Below are 17,127 nucleotides of genomic sequence, written 5' to 3'. Positions count from 1 at the left end.
TATTTTTTGCAACATTGTTTACAATAGCTAAAATTAGGAAGCCACCTACGTGTTCATCAGCAGATTAATGGATAAAAATTGTGGCACATGTATGCGATAGAATTAGATCTGGTCAATTGCAACAATATGGATGGAACAGGATATCATTATGTTAAGTGAAATAAGCCAGATGCAGAAAGACAAACATCACATGTTCTCACTACTTGTGGGATCTAAAAATCAAAACAATTGAACTCATTAAGATAGAGTGTAGAATGATAGTTATTAAAGGCTGAGAAGTGTAGTAAGTGACTAAAAGTGAGGTGGGTATGGTCAATGTGTACAAAATAAAATATTTACAAAGAATAAATAAGACATTATTTATAGCAGCACATCATGTTAACTATAGTCAGTAATAAGTTAACTGTACATTATAAAATAACTTAGTGTGTAATTGGCTTGTGTGCAACTCTATGGATAAATACTTGAGGTGGTAAATACCCAATTTTCTATGATGTCATTATTACACATTGCATGCGTGTATCAAAGCATCTCATGTACCTCACAAATATATACCGCTAAACTATATCCACAAAAATTAAAAATAAATAGCTTTTTTTGTGCGTGTGCATGCAGACATAATGGCATAATTCAAGATCTTATATTTAAATTTTTCACCCATCTTAAATATATTAAAATTATTTCCATGTTTAAGTTGGTTAAACATGCTTTTCACGTTAATGTTTTATATGATGAAAGTTAGGTGTTTACTTTCATCCTTCTGCCTACAGATAGAAAGCTATCCCAGCACTATTTATTGAATAGGTTGTCTTTTCCTTATTGCTTACTTCTGTCAACTTTGTCAAAAATCAGATGGCTGTTAAGCGCAGCTTTTTTTTCTCCCTGGCCTCTCTATTCTGTTCCATTGGTCTATGTGTTTTTGCATGAGTACCATAATGTTTTGGTTACTGTGGCTTTATAGTATAAAGTTCGGAAATGGTATGTCTCCGGCTTTGTTGCTTTTGCTTAGGATTACTTTGGCTATTTGGGTTCTTTTTGGTTCCATATGGACTTCAAAATAGTATTTTTTTAGTTTTGTGAAAAATGATGTTTGTAGTTTGATAGAGATAGCACTGAATCTGTAGAATTCTTTAGACAGTAGGGTAAGTTTGAAAATGTTGATTCTTTCCATCCATGAGCATGGAAGGTTTTCCATTTATTTGTGCCATCTCTGATTTCTTTCAGCAGTGTTTTGTAGTTCTCCTGGTAGAGATTTTTTAACCTCTTTGGTTAGATGTATTTCTAGGTATTTTTTGTTGTTATTGTAAATAAGATTGTATTGTTGATTTGACTCTGATCTTGAATGTTATTGGTAAATAAGAATGCTATTGATTTTTGTACATCAATCTTTTATCCTGAAACTTTGCTGAAAGAGTTTATCAGTTCCTGGAGCCTTTCAGCAGAGTCTTTAGGGTTTTCTAGGCATAGAATTATATTGAGGAAAAAAAGAGTGTTTGACTTTTTCTTTTCCTATTTGGATGCCTTTTATTTGTTTTGCCTGAAAAGTCTGGCAAGAACTTCCAGTACTACGTTGAAAAGAAGTGGTGAGATTGAGCATCCTCGTCTTGTTCCAGTTCTCAAGAGGAATCCTTCCAGATTTTGCCTGTTCAGGATGATGTTGGCTGTGGGATTGTAATAGTTGGTTATTATTTTGAGGAATGTTCCCTTGATACCTAGTTTGTTGAAGATTTTTATTATGAAAGGATGTTGAATTTGTCAAAGGCTTTTACCACATCTATTGAGATGATCTATTTTATTTGTTTTTAATTCTGTTTATGTGGTGATTCACATTTATTGTTTTGCGTATGTTGAACCATCATTGTATTACAGGTAGTTAGGCATGAGCTTGGCTAGAGAGGGCTCTCCCTGACTTTTCTGATGATCCACACCTGTTGCATTAAGGTGTTAATTGAATGCGGGCACCAAGGAGAAACAAAAAGAAATTTCCAATAAAATCTCAGGTATTGGGACGGTGAGCCTGGATATGCTAAAATCTCAGGTATTGGGATGGTGAGCCTGGACATGCACATTAAGAGGCGGAATGGCAAAGTATGACCTTCCAGGGGCACTCCACCAGGAAAGGGAAGAAAGCCTCAGATGGGCATGGGTGCAGCTTCCTAAACTCACTGAGTATGCTCACCTCCCAAGCACAAGGAGGGCACTGGGCAAGTGGGCAGCTTACTCTAAGGGAAGAATAATGAAAAAGGGGTCAGCCTATAAAGTCCTCGGATCAAGGATAAACACTGCACTGACTGGACCTTCACCTGACCACTTGGGTTTCTTCCAAGCATACTTTTCTTTCTTTCCTGTTTTAAAGCCTTTCAAACACACACACACACACACACACACACACACACACACACACACACAACTTCCGCTTCTGCTCTAAAACTTGCCTTGGTCTTTCAGTCTCTCTCTCTCTTTTTATTTTTATTTTTATTTTATTTTGCGTTATGCCCCTCAGTCAAATTTTTTCTCCTAAGGAGGCAAGAATTGACATTGCTGCAGACCCATACAGATTATTCATTGCCGGTAACTCAGATACCTTCCATGGGTAACAATTGCATCCCAGGAATGAAGCCTACTTGATCGTAGTGAATTAGCTTTCGGTATGCTGCCGGATTCAGTTTGCTTGTATTTTTCTGTCATTTTTTTCTTTCTTTTTTTTTTTTTTTTATTATACTGAGTTCCAAAATTGAATCAGTAATAAAAAGAAACCCTATCAACCACCCTGAAGAGATGGATTCACAGCAGAATTCTACCACATGTTAAAATAAGAGCACTCATAGTTGGGAATTGAACAATGAGATCACTTGGACACAGGAAGGGGAGCATCACACACTGGATCCTATTATGGGGAGGGGGTGGGGGGAGGGATAGCATTAGGAGGTATACCTAATGTAAATGACGAGTTAATGGATGCAGCACACCAACATGGCACATGTATACATATGTAACAAACCTGCACGTTGTGCACATGTACCCTAGAACTAAAAGTAAAAAAAAAAGAAAAAAAGAAAGAAAAAAAAATAAGAGCTGGTACCAATTTTACTGAAACTATTTTTAAAAAACAAGGAGGAGGGACTCCTTTCTAATTTATTATATGAATTTATTCTATCACTGTGCTACCAAAACCTGGCAGAGACACAAACGAAACAAGAAAACCACAGCCAATTTCCCTGATTCAATTTTGGAACTCAGTACAGGCCTCTTTAGGGTTTCAACTTTTTCCATATCTATCTATGGAAAATTCATCTATTTCTTGTGGATTTTCTACTTTATGTGCATAGAGGTGTTCATAACAGTCTCTGAGGATATTTTGTATTTCCGTGAGACTGGTTGTAAATATCACAACCGTTTGTCATTTCTGATTTTGCTTATTTGGATGTTCTGTCTTTTTGCTGTTGTTAATCTAGCTAGCAGTTTGTCGATCTTGTTTATCCTTTTTAAAACCCAACTTTTGATTTTGTTGATTCTTTGTGTGAATGTGTGGGTCTCGATTTCATTCAGTTTGCTCTGATTTTATTAATTTTTTGTTGGTATGTTTGGGGTTAGTTTGCTCTTATTTTTTTTAGTTCCTCTAGGTGTGATGTTAGATTGTTAATTTGAGATTTTTTTCTAACTTTTTGAGGTGTGCATTTAGTGCTATCAGCTTTACTCTTAACACTACTTTTGCTACATCCCAAAGATTTTGGTATGTTGTGTCTCTGTTTTCATTTATTTCAAGGAATTTTTTAATCTCTTCCTTAATTTCATTGTTTACCTGAAAGTTATTCAAGAGCAAATTGTTTAATTTTCATGTAATTTTGTGGTTTGGAAAGATCTTCTTTCTGTTTATTTCTATTTTTTTTTTCCACTGTGGTCTGAGAGTATGGTTGGTATGATCCAGTTTGTTTCAATTCATTGAGACTTGCTTCATGACCGAGCATGTGGTTGATTTCAGAGTATGTTCTGTGTGCAGATGAGAATAATGTATTTTCTGTGAGAGAAAATTGGTAGTTGATCAGTAGAGTGTTCTGCATATTTCTATTAGGTACAATTGATGAAGTGTTAAATTTAAGTTCAGAATTTCTTTGTTAGTTTTCTGCCTCACTGATCTAATGCTGTCAGTTGGGGATTGAAGTCCCCCACTGTTCTTGTGTAGCTAAGTATTTTGTAGGTCTAGAAGTAGATGCTCTATGAATCTGGGTTCTGCAATGTTAGGTGCATACATGTTTAGGATAACTAAGTCTTGTTGAATTGAACTGTTTATTATTATGTATTTTCTTTGTCTTTTGTTAGTGTTGCTAGTTTAAAGTATATTTTATCTTCTATAAAAATAGTGAACCCTACTTTTTTGTTGTTGCTTTCCACTGTGTGATACATCTTTCTCCAGCCCTTTACTTAGAGCCTGTGTGTCATTAAGTGTGTGATGGGTCTCTTGAAAAGCCAGATGGATGGGTATTAATTTTTATCCCACTTACAACTCTATGCCTTTTAAGTGGGGACATTTAGTTGATTTACATTCAAGGTTAACATTGATTATTGATATGTGAGGTTTTGATACTATCATTAAGTTGTTAGCTGATTGCTTTATAGTCTTCATCATGTTGTTGTTGTTTTACATGATAAAAAAAACTCCAAAGCAGTTTTTTTAGGGACTGAGGGATATGTACTTACGTGTGTTTTTGTGGTAGCAAGTATCATTCTTCTGTTTTTATGTTTAGGACTACCTTAAGGGACTTTTATATGGTTGGTCTAGTTGCAACAAATTTTCTTATCACTTTCTTTCTGGAAAATATTTTATTTCTCCTTTGCTTATGAAGCTTAGTTTGGGGGTATATACAATTCTTGGTTGAAATATCTTGTCATTAAAAACGCTGAAAATAGGTTTCCTATCTCGCTTGGCTCGTAATGTTTCTCCTATGAAGTCTTCTGTTAGCTTAATTGGGTTCCTTTTGCACGTGATGTACCTTTTTTGTCTAGGTTCATCTATTTTTTTTTCTTTATAATTGACCTTGGACAGTCTAGTGGTGATATGCTTTGGTGATGTTCATTTTGTATAGTACTTTAAGGCATTCACTGAATTCCTGTATCTGGATGTCTACCTCTCTAGCAAGATTCAAATTATTTTTTGAATTATTTTCTCAAATATGTTTTCTTGGTTATTTACTTTTTATCCATCATTCTTGGGAATGCCAACAATTTGTAGGTTTGCAAACTTTAGATAATCTCATGTTTTTTGAAGGCTTTGTTGATTTTTTAAAACACATTTTTTATTTTTGTCTCAATGGGTTAGTTAGAAAGACTTGCCTTCAGACTCTAAAATTCTTTCGTCTACTTGGTCCAGACTATAGATAATGCTTTCCATTTTATTTTAAAATTTATTGACTTTTTTCAATTTCAGAATTTCTGATTCATTTCTTTTTGAGAAGTTCATCTCTTCCTTCATTTCCTGGATTTATGTAGGTGTTTCTTTGTGTTGATTTTTTTTTTTTTTTTTAAAGAAAAGAAAGTTAGTTTTATTTTATTTTATTTTAGTTATTTATTTTTTTGATTTGAGTCTAGCTCTGTCAGCTTCTGACTGGAGTGTGTGCAGTGGAACTATCTTGGCTCACTGCAAGCTCCCCTCCTGGTCTGCCATCTCCCTGCCTCTAGTCTCCCAGAAGTTGGACTGAGCGGCGCCTCATTACCATGCTCTTGGTAAAGTTTTTGTGTTGATTTTTTAACCTTGTTCTCGACCCTACAGAGCTTTTTAAATTATGCTTTTTAACTTTCCATCTGTCATTTCTGAGTTTCCATTTTGGTAAAAGACCATTGCTGGAGAGCTAGTGGTGTCACTACATTCAGATTTTTCATGAAACCAGAATTTTTACCCTGGTTTCTTCTCATCTAGAGACACTGGCAATTCCAAATTTTGTAATTGTTTTTGTTTTGGTAGTTTTTAAAAATTTCTTTCTTTTGCTGTAATATTATTGTTTTCTTTCTTTCCTTTCTTCCCTCCTTAGGGTGTGTGACTAAAGCATGTTGGGTAGGGACCTTTGGCTTTGCTTTTATATCCTTATCCACTTCTTTTGGCAGATTTTATGTTGGACTCTGCAGTAAAACCTACAAGCCAGTAGATGTTTTTTATGGGCAAGAGCCAGGTGTTTCCAGTATGGTTGGGTATATACTTGACCCTTGTTTGCAGGGAGAAGCTGTCTATTGCCTCCAACAATAGGCTGATCTGTGAAGTCCACTGTTATCTGAGCTCCCTGCTCAGCCCAAGCAGGTGGGAGAAATGATGGGCAGGGCCAGATGGTGCAGGCCCACCTTCTGGCACAAGCAACAGTGCTAAGAGATAATCCAGTGAGTAGCCACCAAGTGCCCAGAGGTGTGGTCATGCATGGAGCTAGGAAACATCCTTGGCCCCAAATTTTCTGCACGGACAGGAGATGCAGCCTAAATTTCCAATCCTGAAGAGTGGGTGCTCCAGGCACCTGGAGACCTGCTAGGTGTAGAGTATAGAGGACCCTGATACTCCATGATATATGCACACAAAGAATAGGGCAGCATTGGCTGGTGATTCAGAAGAATTGGTGCACCAACTGCCTGGGCATGGGACAGAGAGGGCCCCACTTAACCGTAATCTCTGCACAAGAAGGGTTGGCTGGCTCAGGTTGCTGATTTAGGCAAGTGGGTGCTCTAAATTCCTGGAGATTTGCCTGGATGTGGAGTGGATAAGGCCCTGCTGTACCACAATCTCTATGCAGTAAGAATGGAGAGCTCAGCCTGTCAATTTGGGCAAGCAGGTGCTCTGAATGCATGGAGATCTGCCTGGAGATAGAGTGAAGACCTCCTGTACCGATATTTCTGCAGAGGAAGGGTGGGGTGAGTCAGGGTGCTAACCCAGACAAGCGAGAGCTCCAAATGCCTGGAAATCTAACTGAGCATAAACCAAAGAGGGCCCTAGTGTTCCAGGATCTCTACACATGAATGGTGGTGCAGCCCAGGATACCAATTCAGGTGAGCAGATGCTTTGAATGCCTGGAGATCTACCTGTGTGTGAAGCAGAGAGTGCCCCACTGCATCACAATCTATGCCCAGGAAGGATGGCGTGGCTTAGGTTGCTGAACCAGGTGAACGGGTGCTCCAAATGCCTGGAGATCTGCCTAAACGTGAAGTGGGGAGGGGCCCCCTGCACCGGGATCTCTGCACAGGTAGGGTGGAGCAGGTCAGGCTGCTTATCCAAGAATATGGGTGCTCTGAATGCCTGCAGATATGCCTGGGTGTGGAACAGACGGGGCCTCCTTGCACTAGCATCTCTGCACAGGAAGGGTAGAGTGCCATTGCTAGTCTTTGTGAGCAGGTGCCCTAAAGGCCTGGATTTATGCCTAGAGAGGGATCAGAGAGGGCCCCACTCCACCATGATCTCACGGGAGCAGGCTGGGGCACCCAGTAATGACACATGCAGAACAGTTCCAGTTCACCAAGTTGCCCCTGGCTGTGAGTCTCATCACCAAGAAGAAACAGAAACTGTAGCAGTTTTCCTCCTGTCCCAGCCCTCCAAGGAAGAAAAGCATGATCTCAGTGCTTAAAGCATAGGTGCTTTCCACATTTCTGGCTGTGGAGGACCCTAACCTACTCAAGAGCAAGTGCTCCAATCTCTAGTCCAAGACGAAAATGCTTGCATAGCCACACTGCTGGGTCACCAAAGAATATCTGTCTTTCCATGTGCCTGGATTAAAAATAGTGTCCTGCCTTTGGTCCTGGATCTGGAAAGATGTCTGTAGCTTTTCCCAGTGTCTTTCCCTTTCAGAACCTCCAAGCCACTCCCCATGATAGTTTTGGGGATTGGGAGAAACAAGGTGCTCTCCCTTAGCCTGGGTTGCTCAGATAACCAGTGGAAAGGAGAATCACAGAGGGAGGCTCTCTGCCTCTCTCACATACTTGGATTTAACTCACTTTCATCAGCTGGATGACATCAACACAGGGCCTGTTAGCTTGTGTTCCTTTTCCTGGGGAGTGGGGTGTCCTTCAAAATTGCGGTGGGTTCTTGTTTTTTGTTTTGTTTTGTTTTGTTTTTTCTCTTGAATTAAAGCTAATAGAGTTGATCTTTATGCACTATCTTGTTATTTCCAAGTGGCTCAGGCATGCTAAAAGCCTTTAATTCACCATCTTAGAAGGAAAATAACCTCATTAGTTATTTTGAAATAAATTATTAGTTTCTAAATTTGGCTTTTTTTCAGAGATCTTTACAATTAATTTCTAATGTAATTCTATTGTGGTGGGATAACATATTTTATATGACTTTAATTCATTCAATTTATTGAGACATTCCTTAACCCAGAACATAGCCTGTTTTGGTAAGTGTTCCACATTTATTTAAGCAGATTTTGTATTTTTTTTTTTCAAAATGAATAACTAGAAATGTCAAATGTCAGTTCTCCTCAGACAGAAGATCCACAGTTATAGGTGAATGATTATGGCTAAGTGGACTGCTGAGGAGAGGGAGCTAGAACCTGTTGGAGAAGCCCTGAGAAGAATCTGGGCACAGAAAAATAAGGCAGCAAGAGCCTGGGAGAGATTGACCCCTGAGAAACTTGGGGTCCCATGGAAAAGGTAGGTGGAAGTGTAGGGTGTTTTTGTTCCCTCATCCCTGCAACAGACCACTGACTGCTGAATTGTCAGAAAGCCCCTGTGTCTTTACAAGTTCAGGGATCATTCTTGAAGATAATTTGGAAACTTCTGGAGGATTGAGCAGATTGCACAGGTTCTCCTTCTCTCCTCTCAAGCCTGAGCTGAAGCAGCATGTGCCATACTGGTTGTGCACCTGTTGTGGGCCACTATCTTGCCCAGGGATTCTTAACCCTTTTGTCTCCTCATCAATAGACTCCCCACAAACATTTCCCAGTACTTGTTCTGACTGTGGCAATCACATGGAACAAGCAGGACTCTAAGGAGGCACAAGATCCCCAGAGATCTAGCCCTCAGCATAAGCTGCACCTAGGGGAAGGGAGACTGCAGTCTGCCGAAGCATCCTCTGTGACAAAGGAATCCAGACTGCATGCTCTCCCCTGCCTAAGATCCCACCATTTGTGACCAAAATGTGACTGTGCCCCTCACGGTGAAGATCTGTGTGCAATACTGATCTTTGAAGAGGAAAAGTGTTGGTCCACTCCATCAGACAGGTGGCACCAGTGGCCAGAAAGGAAAGTGAAGAGGGGGTCTTCTCCCAATCTCCCATCTACGGCTGTGGATGCAGCTGCAACTTTCCCTGCTGGGGATTGGCATGAATGCACTCAGTAACAAACATTCCAGTGTTATTCAGGGTAGCTGCATACCCACTGAAAATTTATCCACTGGCCTGGGCTTGCCTGAAGGGCCAGGCTCATCTCCCCTTTCCTATGTAGAGCAGCAGTGTTCCTGCAGCAGAGTGTGGACCAGCCATAGTGCTGCCTGTTTTGGGCTACATAAAGGTTTTTACTCAAAGTCATTTCAACAATAGCCACAGGATTGACATTTTCCACAGATCTCAGTTGCATTGCAACCTGGAAATAAAGGATACTGTGTATTTGAGCTCAGGGCTGTCAGCTGTGATTCAAGGGTGTGATAGAGAAGTGAATCACATTTCTGCCTGTCCAGGATAATAAGCTGGTACAGCACTCTCCTGCAGAGACTTCAGTGCATCTGAGCTCCCACCACCACCCCTATGAGGTCAGGTGTTTTCATTGGTCATCGGGATATCCAAGGGTGAGCCAACTTTTACTTAGAAGTGCCACCTGCTGGACGGAAGACTTAACTGCATAACCAAATTTAAAACCTGCTGACAGAAGAACCTAGTGCTAGAGAACAAATAAGCTTCCTGATATCTTCATACTCCCAGCCCCCTAGAAGATGTGAGTCAGTTCACATGACCAATATATTACTAAACAGTTAGCATTTAAGAAAGCCACCACACGATGTTGTCTATGAACAAGAAACTTATACAGAGCCGGCCCCTGAAATCACCCAGAATTGAAGACAAATGATCATTAACATCATAGCTTACAATCACTCCCTCAAGGGAGAAAATGGAAAAAAAATTAAAAAGTCACATTTAAACGAAAGCATGTGTAAAGTAAGAAGTGACAGCTTATTTAGATGATGAGAAAGAATCGGCATAAGAACTCTAGTAGTACTGAAAGATAGAGTGTTTTGACACCCATAAAGATTACAGTTGCTCTCTATGGATACCAACCAAAATTAAAGTTCTAAAATGACACAAAAAGAATTCAAAATGTGTGTTATAAGGAAGCTCAATGAGATCCGAGAGAAAGTTGAAAACCAAGACAAATAAATCAGAAAAACAATTCAGAATATGAATGAAAAATTGACTAAAGAGATAAATATTTTAAAAACAAACAGAATTTCTGAAAATAAAGCAAATTTATTGAAGAAATTATAAAACATAGTTGAAAGCTTTAACAATGAACTAGACCAACCAAAAGAAAAAAATTCAGAGTTTGAAGACTGGTTCTTTGAACTAACCAAGTCAGACAAGAATTTTTTAAAAAATAAAAAATAAAAATGCCTTCAGGAAATATGAACTTAGTAAACAGGCCAAACATACAAATGATGGGCATTCCTGAGGGAGAAAAAAAAGTAAAAATGACGAAAAAATACATTTGATGTAATAATGTAGAAAAGCATCCCTGATCTACCTGATCTAACTATAGAATTAGACATACAGATATAAGAAGCACATCCAAAGTCAATATGAAGGAAAAAAAAATCTTGAAAGTAGCTAGAGAAAAGTGCCAAATCATCTACAAAGAAAATCTAATAAGACTAAGAGCAGACATCTCGGCAGAAACCTTACAAACTGGAAAGGTGCTATGAGTGCAGTGGTGCAATCTTGGCTCACTGCAACCTCCAACCTCCACCTCCCAGGTTCAAGTGATTCTCCTACCTAAGCCTCCCGAGTAGCTGGGATTACAGGCACGTGCCACCACGCCCAGCTAAATTTTATACTTTTAGTAGATACGGGGTTTCATCATGTTGTCTAGGATGGTCTTGATCTCTTGATCTCGTGATCCACCCTCCTCGACCTCCCAAAGTGCTGGGATTACAGGCGTGAGACACAACACCCGGCCTATTTTTAGTCTTCTTAAATAACAGAACAGCTAGTCAAGAGTTTTGTATCCCTCTGAACAAAGCTTCAAAAATGAAAGAGAAATAAAATATTTCTCAAAATAGTAAGCACTAAGAAAATTCATAGTCACTTGACAGATTCTTTAAGAAATGCTCAGAAGAGTTCTAAAGGTGGACATAAAGGGAAAATTTTCGCCATTACAAAAGCACATGTAAGTACAATGTTCACAGATCCTATAAAGCAATTACAGAATTGAAACCACAAAGCAACTAGATGACAACATTATGGCAGGGAAAAATCCTGGCATATCAATATTAATTTTGAATATAAATGGCCTCTCAAATGCTACACTTAAAAGGTATAGACTGACAGATTTAGTAAACAAGATTCATCCACTTGTTGCCTACAAGAGACCAACTGAATAGGTAAAGACACTTCTGGACTCAAAGTAAAGGGATAGAAAAATATATACCATGCAAACAGAAAACAAAAATGAGAAGTGGCTAAACTTATGTTAGATAAATCAGACTTTAAAGAAAACCAGTAAAAAAGACAAGAAATTTTATTATGTTGTGATAAAGCATTCAATTCAACAAAAAGATATAACTAACCTAAATATATATGCACCCAACACCAGAGCACCCAAATTGACAAAAACTTATACTGCTAGACCTAAGAAAAGAGAAAGCAATAAAATTATAGTGGGAAACTTTGACTTCCCACTGACACATATAGACAGATCGCTGAGACAGAAAACTAAAAAAGAAACCCTATACTTAAAGTGAGCTCTAGACCAAGTGGACCTAGCAAACATTTATAAAACATTCTGCCCCAAAACTGCAGAACATACATTCTTCTTATCTGTGCATGGAACAGTCTTCAAAGTGGACCATATACTTGGCCATAAAGCAAGTCTCAATAAATCTTAAAATATTGAAATCATATAAAGTGACTTCAAGGACCAGAGTGAAATAAAAACCAATACCAAGAGGAACTCTGGAAACTATACAAATACATGAAAACTGCACAACTTGCACTTGAATGATCTTTGGTTAAATAACAAATTTGAGGCAAAAATTAAAACATTTTTTCAAATGAATGAAAATAGATACACAACGTACCAAAACCTCTGTAATACAGCAAAAGCAGTGCTAAGAGGAAATTTGCAACCTTAAATGCCATCCAAAGATGGAAAGATTTCAAGTTAACAACATAATATCACACCTTAAGGAACTAGAAAAACAAAGAGAAACAAAAAGAAATTTAAAACAAGCTAAAAATAAAAATAAATAAATAATAAAGATCAGAGAAGAACTAAATGAGATTGAAAAATTTTTTAATGATTCAAAAACGAAATAAAAAGTTGATTCTTTGAAAATAATAACAAAATTGGCCGGGTGTGGTGGCTCAAGCCTGTAATCCCAGCACTTTGGGAGGCCGAGACGGGTGGATCACGAGGTCAGGAGATCGAGACCATCCTGGCTAACACGGTGAAACCCCGTCTCTACTAAAAAATACAAAAAACTAGCCGGGCGAGGTGGCGGGCGCTTGTAGTCCCAGCTACTTGGGAGGCTGAGGCAGGAGAATGGCGTGAACCCAGGAGGCGGAGCTTGCAGTGAGCTGAGATCCGGCCACTGCACTCCAGCCTAGGTGACAGAGCGAGACTCCGTCTCAAAAAAAAAAAAAAAAAAAAAAAAGAAAATAATAACAAAATTGACAGACCACTAGCTAGACTAAACAAGAAAAAAAGAAAAAACATTCGAATAAACACAATCAGAAATGATAAACGTGGCATTACCACTGATACCACAGAAATACAAAAGATCTTCAGAGACTATGATTTAAGTATCACTATGTACACAAACTAGAAAACATGAGAAAAGTTTATAGATTTCTGAAAGTGTACGACCAGAGAGAAGTAGAAATTCTGAACAGACCAAAATTGAGTAATTAAATCAAATTAGTAATAAAAATTCTCACAAGGAAAAGAGCCCAGAGCACCCAGATTCACAGTCAATTTTACTAGATGTGCAAAAAGCTGGCACCAATTTTGCTGAAACTATTCCTAAAACTCAAGAAGAAAAAAAATTCTGTCTGACTCATTCTACAAACCAGTATCACCCTAATATCAGAATCAAGTAAGAACACAATAAAAAAAAATTCCTGATGAACATAGATGCAAAAATCCTTAAAAAAATGGGAGGGGTGGCAAATAGAACCAAACAGCACATCAAAAGAATAGCACATCATGATCAAGTGTTTTTTATTCCTAGGATACAAGGATAGTTCAACATACGTACATTAATAAATGTAATTTACTACCATAATTAGAATTTAAAACAAAAACCATATGATTACCTCAATACATGCACAAAAAACAATACAAAAAACCCAACATTCCTTCATAATATAAAAACATTAACAAACTAGATATTAGCCAATGTTATACTAAATGGTAAAAAGTTGAAAAGATCCCCTCTAAGAAATGAAACAAGACGAGGATGCCCGTTCTCACCACTCCTATTCAACATAGTACTGGAAGTCCTAATCAGAGTAATCAGGCAAGAGAAAGAAATAAAACACATCTAAACTGGAGAGGAAGAAGTCAAATGATCTTTGTTCACATATGACGTAATTTTATATGTACAAAACTCCAAAGACTCATTCAAAAGACTCCTCAACTTGATTAATTACTGCAGTATAGTTTCAGAATACAAAATAAACGTGCAAAATTCAGTAGCATTTCTATACACCAACAATGTTCAAGCTGAGAACCAGATCAAGAGCTGAATCCCATATATGGTTCCTCAAAAGAAAATGTCTAAGAATACATTCAACCGAAGAGGTAAAATACCTCTACAAGGAGAACCACAAAACACTGCTGAAAAAAATGTAGTTGACACAAGCAAATGGAAAATTATCCCATAGTCATGGATTGAAAGAATCCTGTTAAAATGATCGTACTGCTCAAAACAATCTACAGATTCAACAAATTTCCTAACAAATTATCAATATCAACTTTTATAGAATTAGAAAAAGTTTCTAACACTTACATGGAACCAAAAAAGATACCAAATAGCCAAAGCAATCCCAAGCAAAAAGAAAAGTCAGAGGTATCACATTAACTGACTCCAAATTGTACCATGAGACTGTGGTAACCAACATAGCATGGTACAAAAAACAGACACATAGGTCACTGGACCAGAATAGAGAACCCAGAGTTAAAGCAACATACCTACAGCCAATTGATCTTTGACAAAATTGGCAAAAATATACAATGGGGAAAGGATACTCTATTTAATAAATGATGCTGGGAAAATTGTATAGCCATATGCAGAAGAATGAAACCAGACTCCTTTCTCTCGCCATAAACCAAAAATTAACTCAAGATGGATTAAAGCCTTAAATGGATGACCTTAAATTACAAAAATCCTAGAAGAAAGCCTAGGAATATCTCTTCTGGACATTGGCCTAGGCAGATAATTTATGACTAAGGCATCAAAAGCAAATGCAACAAAACAGACAAATGAGATAAAATTAAAAGGTTCTTCATAGCAAAATAAGAAACTAACAGAGTAAACAGGCAATCTACAGAATGACAGAATATTTGCAAACTATGCATTTGATCAGAAACTAATATCCAGAATCTAAGAGAAACCCAAAGAACTTAACAAGAAAAAAACTCCATTAAAAAGTGGGCAAAGAACATAAACATACATTGCTTAAAAGAAGACACACAAGCAGCCTACCAACATATGAAAAATAGTGGGACTACTGGGTATCTGCCCAAAGTGAAAGAAATTATTATGTCAAAAAGACAACTATACCAGCACCATCCACCATTGCAAAGTCATGAAATCAACCTAAGTGTCTATCAGTGGTTGATTAGATAAAGCATGGTATACATACACCATGGAATATCATGCAGCCATAATTCTTTACTGCAACATGGATGGAGTTGGGGGCCATTATCCTAAGTGAAATAACTCAGAAACAGAATATCAAATATGGCATGTTCTCACTTATAAGTGGGAGCTAAACAATGGGTACACATGGACATACAGAGGGAAATAGCAGACACTGGGCACTACAAAAGAGGGAATAGTGGGAGGACAGTGAGTGTTATAAAACTGTGTATAATATTCGTTATTTGGGTGATGGATACAATAGAAACTAAAACCTCATCATTACACAATATATCCACATAACAAACTTGATCATGTACCATCTGAATCAATAATAATAATAACAATAATACATAATGAAGAGGAATGTATTCTGCTGTTGCTGAGTGGTGTTCTATAATTGTTTATTAAGTTGATTTATGGTGTTATTCAAGATTTCTATATTCTTTCTGATTTTCTGACTATGTATTTTATTAAACATATTGAGGGAGATATTGAAATATCCAATTAGAATATTTACTTAACATGCGTATTAAATATTGTATTTCTGTCTCTCATGTATTTCTTATACAGTTTTATCAGTTTTAGCTTTTGTATTTGGAAGGTCTGTAATGTTATTGAGTACACAGACATTAGAATTTCTATGTCCTCACGGTGAATTGATTCCTTTATAATTAAAAAAAAGACATTATTTGTTATCACAGGTAATAGATCAATTTGAGAAAAATTAACAATATTAAAAGTTTGAATCTATTAATGCAGTATGTCTCTCCATTTATTTAAGTCCTCCTTATTTTCTCTCATTAATGTTTTATAAATGTTATAATACAAATATCACATATATTTATCAAAGTTACCCCTTAAAAATCTTATGACTTTTAATGTTGTTATGAATATTATTTCCATTTCCAATTGTTTATTGCGAATACATAGAAATACAGTTTTCTTATATGTTGACATCTTATTCCAGACTCTTCTAAATTCATTTATTATTCTGTTAACAAATTATTTTGGGGTCTGATTCTATTGATGACTTTGTCTCTTGATAATGATTTTAACCTTTCTTGCTTTTTGTATGGCTCATTTTTATGAAACGGAATATTGTGCATAGAAAATATAAACTGAGGCAAATCATACTGACTCCTGAAGATGGAAATTCTTTTTCTTTGCCTATTAAAGTGTTCATATGCCCCATCTCTCCTCAGAGACACTTTTCAGTCTTTGTAATTCATTTCACTTGGTTGTCTTTCAATCGCAGGAATCTGAAGGGCTTAACATTCATAATATTTAAAGATTATCCAGTTTTTCTAAAAAAATGGATCTTAGGCTTCTATGTGAATGTTACAATAATAACAATTTCATAAGAAAATATAGGTCAAAATTTTAAAAATTTAGAGTAGTCAATTATGTCATATAGCAAACAAAAGGATATAATTGATAAACTGGACTTCATAAATATTTCAAATGTTTACTCTTTGGAAGAAACCATTAAAAAATGAAGAAGAGATTTGGAGGTGGAGCAAGACGGTGGAATAGAAGGCTCCACTGATTGTCTCCCCCACAAAGATGCAACCAATTCAACAACCATCTACACAGAAAAATTGCCTTCTTAAGAAAGAAACATCAGGTGAGCACGCATAGTACCTGGTTTAAACTACATATCACTGAAAAAGACACTGAGGAGATGGAAAAAACAGTCCTTAATCCCTGATATCATGCCCTGGTAGCAGCAGCATTGTGTGGAGAGCGTGTCTGGGCACTAGGGGAGAGAGAACAAAGCAACTGTAAGGCATTAAACTCAGTGCTGTCCTGTTAGAGCAGAAAAGAAAACTGAACCAAACTCAGAGGATGCCCACACAGAGATAAACCATTTAAACCAGCCCTAGCCAGAGGGGAATCTCCCATCACAGTGGTCCAGGCCTGAGTTCCCACAAATCTCGTCACCGAGGGCTACAGTTCCCTGTGTCTCCAAATAAACTTGAAAGGCAAACTGTGCCATAAGGACTACAACTCTTGGGTGCATCCTAGTGCTGAACTCGGCCCAGAGACAGTGAACTGGGGAGGGAGGGATTTTACATACTAAGAAAATAC

Source organism: Papio anubis, chromosome X (assembly GCF_008728515.1).
Source record: "Papio anubis isolate 15944 chromosome X, Panubis1.0, whole genome shotgun sequence".
Classification (NCBI taxonomy): Eukaryota; Metazoa; Chordata; class Mammalia; order Primates; family Cercopithecidae; genus Papio; species Papio anubis.
The sequence above is the reverse complement of the archived record's forward strand: the minus strand, read 5'-3'. Positions refer to the sequence as shown.